Genomic DNA, 9176 nt, shown 5'->3' on the forward strand with positions numbered 1-9176 from the left:
GTAGATCCCGTTACTGTTACAGTCCCAATACAAGTAAAAAATAAATAAATCAATTGCTAAAATTTTACTGCGCCTCTTCCGTCATTCTTTTTTCCTGTCCATTTTTGTTTGTTTATATTTTATTCCCCAGTTCACAAATGTGTCACCCCTAAAAGGTTTCAGATTGTGCCTTTTTTTGCCAACATATTTTTCTACCACTGAGTGGTTAAAATGCGTCTTTTCTTCCCCGAATATTACTCATTTGTCTTACTTTGTGAATGTCATGTAAAATCACTAGGAAAAAAAAGAGCAAAAAAACTGATATAGAAATATTTTTGGAGCATTACAAAAAATAATCAGAAAGATAAATCATGTAAAAAATGGTGTAATAAGTTTTATACCTAAGAAAATGGCACATGCGCACACTGGGCCATCTTTAATTTAGATTGGACCCTGGGCAAGCATTTGCTTGGGCCCCCTGGACCCTCCCACCCCCTAGCATGCAATTACACCAGACAAAAAAAAACCCACAAAAAAACAAACATCAAATGTCAGTGCTCCTCAACTTTTTCTCACCCAAGGCACACCACAAGCAAAAATATATGGCTACCGGGTCACCATGCACCAGAACACTTGCAAAAAGGTCACACTGCCACCACAGCGCTTGCCACAGTGCCATACTCCCCCACAGCACTTATATGTGTCACAATAACTCATGTCAATTTCCACATTGCTCCACAGCACTTGGCACAGTGGCAATTTAACAACACACAAAACCTGCCTGTTGCCAGCATCACTTTGCCCCACAGAACATGCCACAGTCTGTTTGCCCATTAAACATATGCTAAGCCAGGTGCCCATTGAAAAATTCAACAGCCAGTGTGCCCATTAATAAACATCACAGTCAGTTTTCCAATTAATAAATATCACACTAAGTTTTCCCATTAATAAATTTGACAGTCAGTGTGCCCATTAACAAGTATCACAGTAAAGAGGTGAGTTTGGCATGGGTGTGAGTGACAGGATTGGGGGAGTTTGTTACATTACCTTATGTTGCCCTGGCTGTTCCATGAAGGGGAAAGAGACCCTTCTCACAGTCCCTCTCATCTCACCTGTGGTTCCGATGCCGGCTGTTGTAACCCCACCCCTTTTTATGATGCGGCTCATGAGCACCAACGTCATGACGCTAATGACGTCACGGCCCGCCGAAACTTTTGAATTTGAAAGTTTTGGGGCCATGGCTATCAATGTAAGGCATAGACTATAAAAGAAGTAATTGCCCTCTTGTGGTTTCTGTTTACAGTTCCCAAGAGTGCGTTATTTTATGTGTCTATTTTGGTATTTTGATCTTGGCTTTCTCCTGATTATTCTCTGTTCTGTTCTCCCTGACTCTGCTATTGGTTTTTCACTTCCCTGATTTCTGGCTTCCCTGACTCGGCTTGTCCTTGACCATTCTTATTCTAACAACGTATAACCAGGGCCGGCGCTTCCTATAAGGCAAACTAGGCAGCCGCCATCGCCGGCCCTTTAAATGCTGCAGCCGCTGAGCGCTCTATAGAGAGCCTCAGACGACTGCAGCACTGCCTCTCTCCTCACCTCCCTTTCCCTGTAGCGTGGCCGAGCTCCTCTCCGGTCCGCGGACCCGGCCGGACTGAAAGGAAGTGCACACTTAGTAAGGGAGGTGAGAAGAACACAGGGAGGGGGGGAGTGAGAAGAACACAGGGAGAGGGGGTGAGGAGAAGGGGAGGTGAGGAGAACACAGAGAGGGGGGAGGTGAGGAGAACACAGAGAGGGGGAGGTGAGGAAGACACAGGGAGGGGAGGAGTGAGAAGAACACGGGGGGAGTGAGAAGAACACAAGGAGGGTGGGGGGTGAGAAGAACACGGGATGATACCGGAGAAACTGACGGAAGCCAAGCACAGAGAGATGGACACAGGTTTCTTCAGGAAGGAAGAGATTCTTTATTGGATCACCGATCGGGACTCAGAGGGACTAGCGTCACCAAAATACCACAAGTTCTGAGCCCCGGACAATAGTGCAGGCTCCTTATATAGGCACATAACTCCTCCCATATTAAGCTCCACCCGCACATTCTCTTAACCAATCAACACAAATAAGAATTAACTTCCTGTTTGACCGCATGGCTTGTCCAGCACAATGGAGGAGGGGGAATACTACATCCTGTATTCTTGCACATGCTCCGTACACTACTGATCGTATCTTGCCTCGTGCAACCAACTGATCGATACGTCAGCATATGCACGTACACATGCCACGTGGTAATCTCGGCCTACTAAATTTATTTTTACCGAGATTCCACCACATTCCCCCCTTTGATGCCTCTTGATATTTCACAATTACTTGAGGCATCACTTAACCTCGGTTTGCATACACCGCAAGTTACCTTGAACCAGACCAGACTTATCTTATGATGTGAATCTTTTAACACTCATCTTCCTGCATTGGTTCTCCCTGATCTAGAGCCTTATACTTATAAATCGCCATTATCTGTGCAGCAGCCTTCCTCTCTGCTATATTTTCTATCAGGCTTTGCACAGACCTAACTACTAAGGGTATAAGACAAGGCAGGAGTAGACACAACATTAAAATCAGTAGGACTCCACCTACCACTGCCTTAAGCCCTCCAAACCACTCATACCAGCTACCAAACCAACTACTTGGATTATACCCTTTCCATACCTCAGTAGGCACATGCGCTAGTTTAACCATATGGCTAGTAAGCTCAGCTATTGCTTGCCCTTCGTCATCGATTTGAAGACAGCAATTGCTCAGGTTAAACTTCCCACATACACCTCCCTCTACTGCCAAAAGGTAATCCAAGGCTAATCTATTTTGGTAGACTGCCGTCCTCATCCTGGTGTTATGCTTCGCTAGAAGATTGAGCGCTTGTGATGTTTCGTTAGTGATAATCTCAACCACCGCCTGTAATCTTATAATTCGGTTGAGCATATAAATAGGGGTTCTGTAACCAAAGGTACCATCCTCAGCCCACGTGGCTGGCCCATAATAATCTATGATACGCTGGGGAGGCCATTCATTATCTTCCCAGGTGCCTATCTCTATGGGTCCCCTTTTCTTCCTATGATTCACATCATACACTTTAACACCTAAAGTCTCACCTGTTTCAATTGGTAACAAGAAGAAGGATGGTTTGAGCATACCCAACACACATGCCCCTTCCCAGTCCTGTGGCAACTCCGAATAGGCTTTCTTACCACAGATCCAGTACAAATTTGCTGGGGCTCTCCAGGTAGATATGATGGATAAATCAAACCACACATCCTTTAAATTGGCGTATCTAGCAAACGGGTTAGATGGTTCTGAGACATTTGAAGCCGACCACCAAGTTGTATTCTTTGTATCATCATCATAAGCTTTTTGCCCTAGACAAGTTAATTCTCCTACAGAAGTATTATACATTATTCCTTTCCTTGCTATGCAAACATAACCTATGATGGAGGTCTTTAATCTCCACTCAGATTTACCTCTAACACTCATATGATAATCGGCTTGTGTAGATATTAATTGGTCAACTGCCTCAGAACCGGACATTACCTCCTTTGCTTCCCAAGGCCATTGGTCTCCCATGTTAGTACCTCCACACACATAGCAGTTGGTAACATTAAGACTACCGGCAATACTTTCGGCTAAATCGATGAACAGGTTTTTAGCATTATGGGGGATCTTATTATCTATACTCATCTCTTCATAAAAGGAATGGTATACTTGATGAGTTTGGGAGGATACCGTATCAGTCTCTATCCCTATAAACAATAATGTCCCAGGATCTAAACCCGTCCCGTATATCTGAAACCCAAATAAATTGCCATATTTGTCTAAGAACTTATCGGGGTTATTTATAAGTATATGGATGGGATTACATTCCATAGACTTACAATATGGGCTAGTCGGCAACTTAGTCACTATCATGTCTTTGTCTACTGTCTGTCCCCAAGTCGCCCACCCCACACAAGACCAATATGGGCAAAAGTTATAGTCTTTATTTGGGCATCTAGGACTTACATATTTATTTTTACTACTGGGACAAATATATTTATCATTAGACCCATACGTCCTCTCCCATCTAAGATCCCCACATACATTCCACGGCTTTCTACCACTCGATATCGCTTTACACGCATCAAATAGCAGAACACCCGAAGAATGTACGGATTCTAACACCGTCTTATTAATTAGGGTCCCCTGAGGATCTCCATTCCTGAGAGTCAACCAGATTGTACGAGGTTGATACTCTGGACTGAAGCACTTAGGTTCTCCTACTCCTAAATGGCACACACTATAGTCTATATTTAAGTATCTACATCTCGATACATCTCCTTTACACTCGTATTGTGAATGCCAGATTAGGGTTTGGGAAATATGGTTACCTGTTCTCGTAGTCTTAATGCATACCTCACAGCTAGGAGTGTCGGTACCTCTACCTTCCTGAATATAAAAACACATATAAATAAACACAATCAAAAGCACATCTTTCGCCGTCATCCTCAGTCTTCGTCCGTGCGAAGGCGCCTCAGCTTCCAGGATGTGAGGGCTGCAGGGAATGGAGTCCTGCTCGTCTTCACAGGTGTCCCTTCGAGACTTTCCTGGCTTATATACTATGTGTTGGTAAGCGGACAGGCTTTATTATGGCCTTCTCACTCACGCACCAAATCCCTGTAACAATAAAATTTGTAATCCACACGATTCCTCGTTACTCCGACTGAGTAGTGCGTTTTAACCGGATCTTGCAGGGATTCTCTGGATCTGCTGTAACTTGCCAAGAATCGACTGCTGCTGGTTTAACCCTGGAGTGATGTATCCACGGAGTCACTTCGGCTACTTTTATCGCTGTAGGGGTAGACAAAAGAACAACATAAGGACCTCTCCACTTAGGCCCTAACGGTACATTATTCCACTCTTTAATCCACACTTGATCTCCTGGATGATAACTATGAACAGGGGGATAAATATTCACAGGTAATCTATCTTGTACCCATTTCTGTACCTCCTCCATAGTCTTACCCAACTCTACAACCTGCTGCCGGGTAATTCCTTCTCCCAACTGACTCAAATCCCCCCTTAAGTTACCAAGTACGGGAGGTGGTCGCCCATACATGATTTCAAAAGGAGAGAGGCCCATCCTTCTGGTAGGGGTACTGCGGATTCGCAATAGAGCTATGGGTAAGAGAACGTTCCACTTAAGTTGGGTTTCCTGACACATTTTAGCCAACTGGTTCTTAATAGTTCTATTCATTCTCTCTACCTTACCAGAACTCTGGGGTCTATATGCAGTATGAAGCCTCCACTTTATACCAAGCATATGAGTCAGTTGTTGTAGGCACTGATGAACAAAAGCTGGACCATTGTCCGATCCTATAGAACAGGGTAGTCCATATCGGGGTATTATTTCTCGTAGCAGGAATCTTACAACTTCTCCTGCTTTCTCTGTACGAGTAGGACATGCTTCTACCCAGCCTGAATAGGTGCACACAATTACCAGCAGGTAACGATGTCCACCCGATTTAGGCATCACTGTAAAGTCTATTTGTAGATCGGACATGGGGAGTCCCCCCATAAACTGGACTCCTGGTGGTTTTACTGGTCCTTGTCTTGCATTATTTTTAGCACACGTTACACATCTTCGTACAATGGCCTGAGTCAAGTTGGACAATCTTGGTATGTAGAAATGCTTTCTGAGAGATTCTTCAGTACTGTCTCTCCCAGAATGTGTCCCGTTATGATAATTTTGGACAATTTCTACCGCTAGTGATGCTGGTATGACTATTCTTCCATCTTCTAGCTGATACCACTTGTTCTCCAAATACTTTCCTGGTTCAGTCTTTAACCACTCCTCTTCTTGAGCTGTATAAACTGGAGTCCATTGGGACAGTGGAGTTGGTATAAGAGCAGCTATATGCCCCACATACTCCTGTCTTCCTGATTCAGCAGCACGCTTAGCTGCACTATCTGCCATCCGATTTCCCTTGGTTACATCACCATCTCCTCTCAGATGCGCTCGACAATGTATGATACCGACTTCTTTCGGCTCCCACACTGCTTCCAATAGTTGTAGGATTTCAGCTGCGTATTTGATTTCTTTGCCTTCTGAATTCAGTAGTCCTCTTTCTTTATACAAAGCTCCGTGGGCATGAGTGGTTAAAAACGCATATTTGGAGTCCGTATAGATGTTCACTCTTAAACCTTCAGCCAATTGTAACGCTCGTGTTAGTGCTATTAATTCTGCCTTTTGTGCTGATGTTCCTTTCGCCAGTGGCCGAGCTTCTATCACCTTGTCTACATAACTACTGCCGTCGGTATAATATTGAACATCGGGGTTCTGGATGGGAAAATCACGAAGATCTGGTCTACTTGAGAATACTTCATCCATTACTTCCAAACAATCATGTTGACTTTCAGTAGGTTGTGGCAAAAGGGTAGCTGGATTTAAGGTGTTTACAGTCTCTAAATGCACTCTTGGGTTTTCGCACAACATTGCTTGATACTTGGTCATACGGCTGTTACTAAACCAATGATTTCCTTTGTAATCCAACAACGTCTGTACTGCATGTGGGACTCGTACATAAAGTTCTTGACCCAGAGTGAGTTTATCGGCTTCAGCTACTAGCAGGGCGGCTGCAGCTACGGCTCTTAGACAAGGTGGAAGTCCGCTGGCCACTGCATCCAATTGCTTAGACATGTAGGCAACAGGTCTTTGCCATGATCCCAAGTACTGTGTCAATACTCCCACAGCCATTCTTCTTTGCTCGTGTACATATAAGTAGAATGGTCGTGTGTGATCAGGTAGACCTAATGCTGGGGCACTCATCAAAGCCTTCTTCACATCTTCAAATGCCGTTTGCTGTTCTTGGGTCCATAAGAAGGGGTCGTGCTCTGTACCTTTGATAGCTGCGTACAGAGGTTTTGCCAGTATCGCATAGCTGGGGATCCATATCCTACAGAAGCCTGCTGCCCCCAAGAATTCTCGCACTTGTCTTCTATTCTTGGGTATTGGTATTTGGCAGACAGCTTCTTTTCTCTCTGGCCCCATAATTCTTTGACCTTCAGAGATATGGAATCCCAGATATTTGACAGTTGGCAAACACAACTGAGCCTTCTTTCTAGACACCTTGTATCCTGCCTTCCAGAGAATGTGTAGTAGATCGTGCGTTGCTTGCTGACAGATCTCTTTTGTAACTGCTGCTATCAACAAGTCATCTACATATTGTAACAATACACACTCTCCTGGGATGGACTCGAAATCCAGTAGATCTTGACTTAGGGCTGAACCAAATAGGGTAGGTGAATTTTTAAACCCTTGGGGCAGTCTTGTCCAAGTCATTTGGCGTTTTGAGCCCGTTACAGCGTTCTCCCATTGGAAAGCGAAAATACATTGACTTTCTGCGGCAATTCGGAGGCAAAAGAAGGCATCTTTGAGGTCTAAGACTGTAAAGTAAGTAGCCCCGCCCGGAATTAAAGCAAGCAGGTTATATGGATTGGGTACAACTGGATGTATACTAACAACCGCATCATTGACTGCTCTCAAGTCCTGCACAGGTCGATACTCATCTGTACCGGGCTTTTGAACAGGCAGCAATGGGGTGTTCCAGGGGGAAGTACAGAATTTTAGGATACCATACCGTATGAACTTATCCAGATAGGATTGGATGTTCTTCTTAGCCTTCTGCGGGATGTGGTATTGTCTTAGGCTCACTGGATAAACCCCAAGTTTTAGTTCAATTTTTATAGGTGGAATATTGCGGGCCAGTCCTGGTGGGTTGTTCTCTGCCCAAACTCCTGGTATATTAAATAATGTCTCATCACTCCTAGGGTTTTGGCTAGTCAACGCTGTATTAAGTCGCCACTCTTCTTCCTTTGGTACGGATAATGTCATGATACCTGAAGGTCCATTAAACTTTAAGGATGTTGTTCCATTTGGTAGGAACGTAATCTGCGCTTGTAATTTTGATAGCATATCACGTCCCAGCAATTGGACTGGACATTCAGGCATATAAAGGAATTGATGTTTTACTACGTGGCCTCCCAATGTACAGAGTCGACTTTTAAGAACCGGTTTTTCAGCACTTCTTCCAGTTGCTCCTATCACAGTAATAGTCCTTCCAGATGGAGGAGCAACTAGATTAGTCACCACTGAATGTTCAGCACCAGTGTCGATCATGAACGCACTCCTTTTCCCCCCTATTGATACATCGACCATAGGCTCCGCTCGACCAAGGGGGATGGAGCCCGGTCGGTATCAATAGTCCTCCATGACCGTGTCAGCCAATCCTACGAAGTCCCTGCCTTCTCTATCGCGGGACCTTTGCGCTGCTGGAATATACCTGTCTTCCCTAACACTTCCTCTGTTCCCATTACTCCCTCCGGGGCCTCCTCTACCTCTCGCTCTGCCTCTAAAGTTTCCATAACCTATCCTAGGTCTGTCTTTCTCACACTGTTCTCTTCGAGGACACTCATTTCTCCAATGCCCTTCTTCCCTACAGTATGCGCACTGATTTCTACTTAGAGGTTCCTCATTCCATCTACTATCGCCTCTATCTGGGCCCCGTCTATCTACGCCTGCGATCGCTACCGCTAGCATATCAGCCTTTTTACGCATCTTGCGCTCTTCCTCTTTCTTACTTTCTGTTTCCCTATTCATATAAACCTTATTCGCTACCTCCATTAGTTGGGTGATTGACATACCTGCAAACCCTTCTAACTTTTGTAGCTTGCGCTTAATATCTCCGTAAGCTTGGCTGACAAAGGCGGAGTTCACCATTCGGGAATTATCTGCGTCTTCCGGATTAAAAGGGGTATACAAGCGGTATGCCTCCAATAATCGGTCATAAAAGACACTGGGCGCTTCATCACTTTTCTGAATCACCTCAACTGTCTTCGACATGTTAATAGCTTTCTTTCCTCCGGCTTTCATGCCAGCAATTATAGCGTCTCTATAGGCTCTGAGTTGGACCATATCAGCACCATTTACGTTCCAATCGGGATCGGTGTTGGGATAATGTGTTGCGGCCCATGCTGCTGGATTAGCTTGGTTCAAAGCACGGGCTCTATCCTCTAGTGCTTTAATGGCTGCTTGGTTAATTCTTGTCCTTTCCTCATTGTTAAACAAAGTCATTAATAACTGCTGGCAATCAGCCCATGTCGGGTTATGTGTCTGTACT

Source organism: Pelobates fuscus, chromosome 6 (assembly GCF_036172605.1).
Source record: "Pelobates fuscus isolate aPelFus1 chromosome 6, aPelFus1.pri, whole genome shotgun sequence".
NCBI lineage: Eukaryota > Metazoa > Chordata > Amphibia > Anura > Pelobatidae > Pelobates > Pelobates fuscus.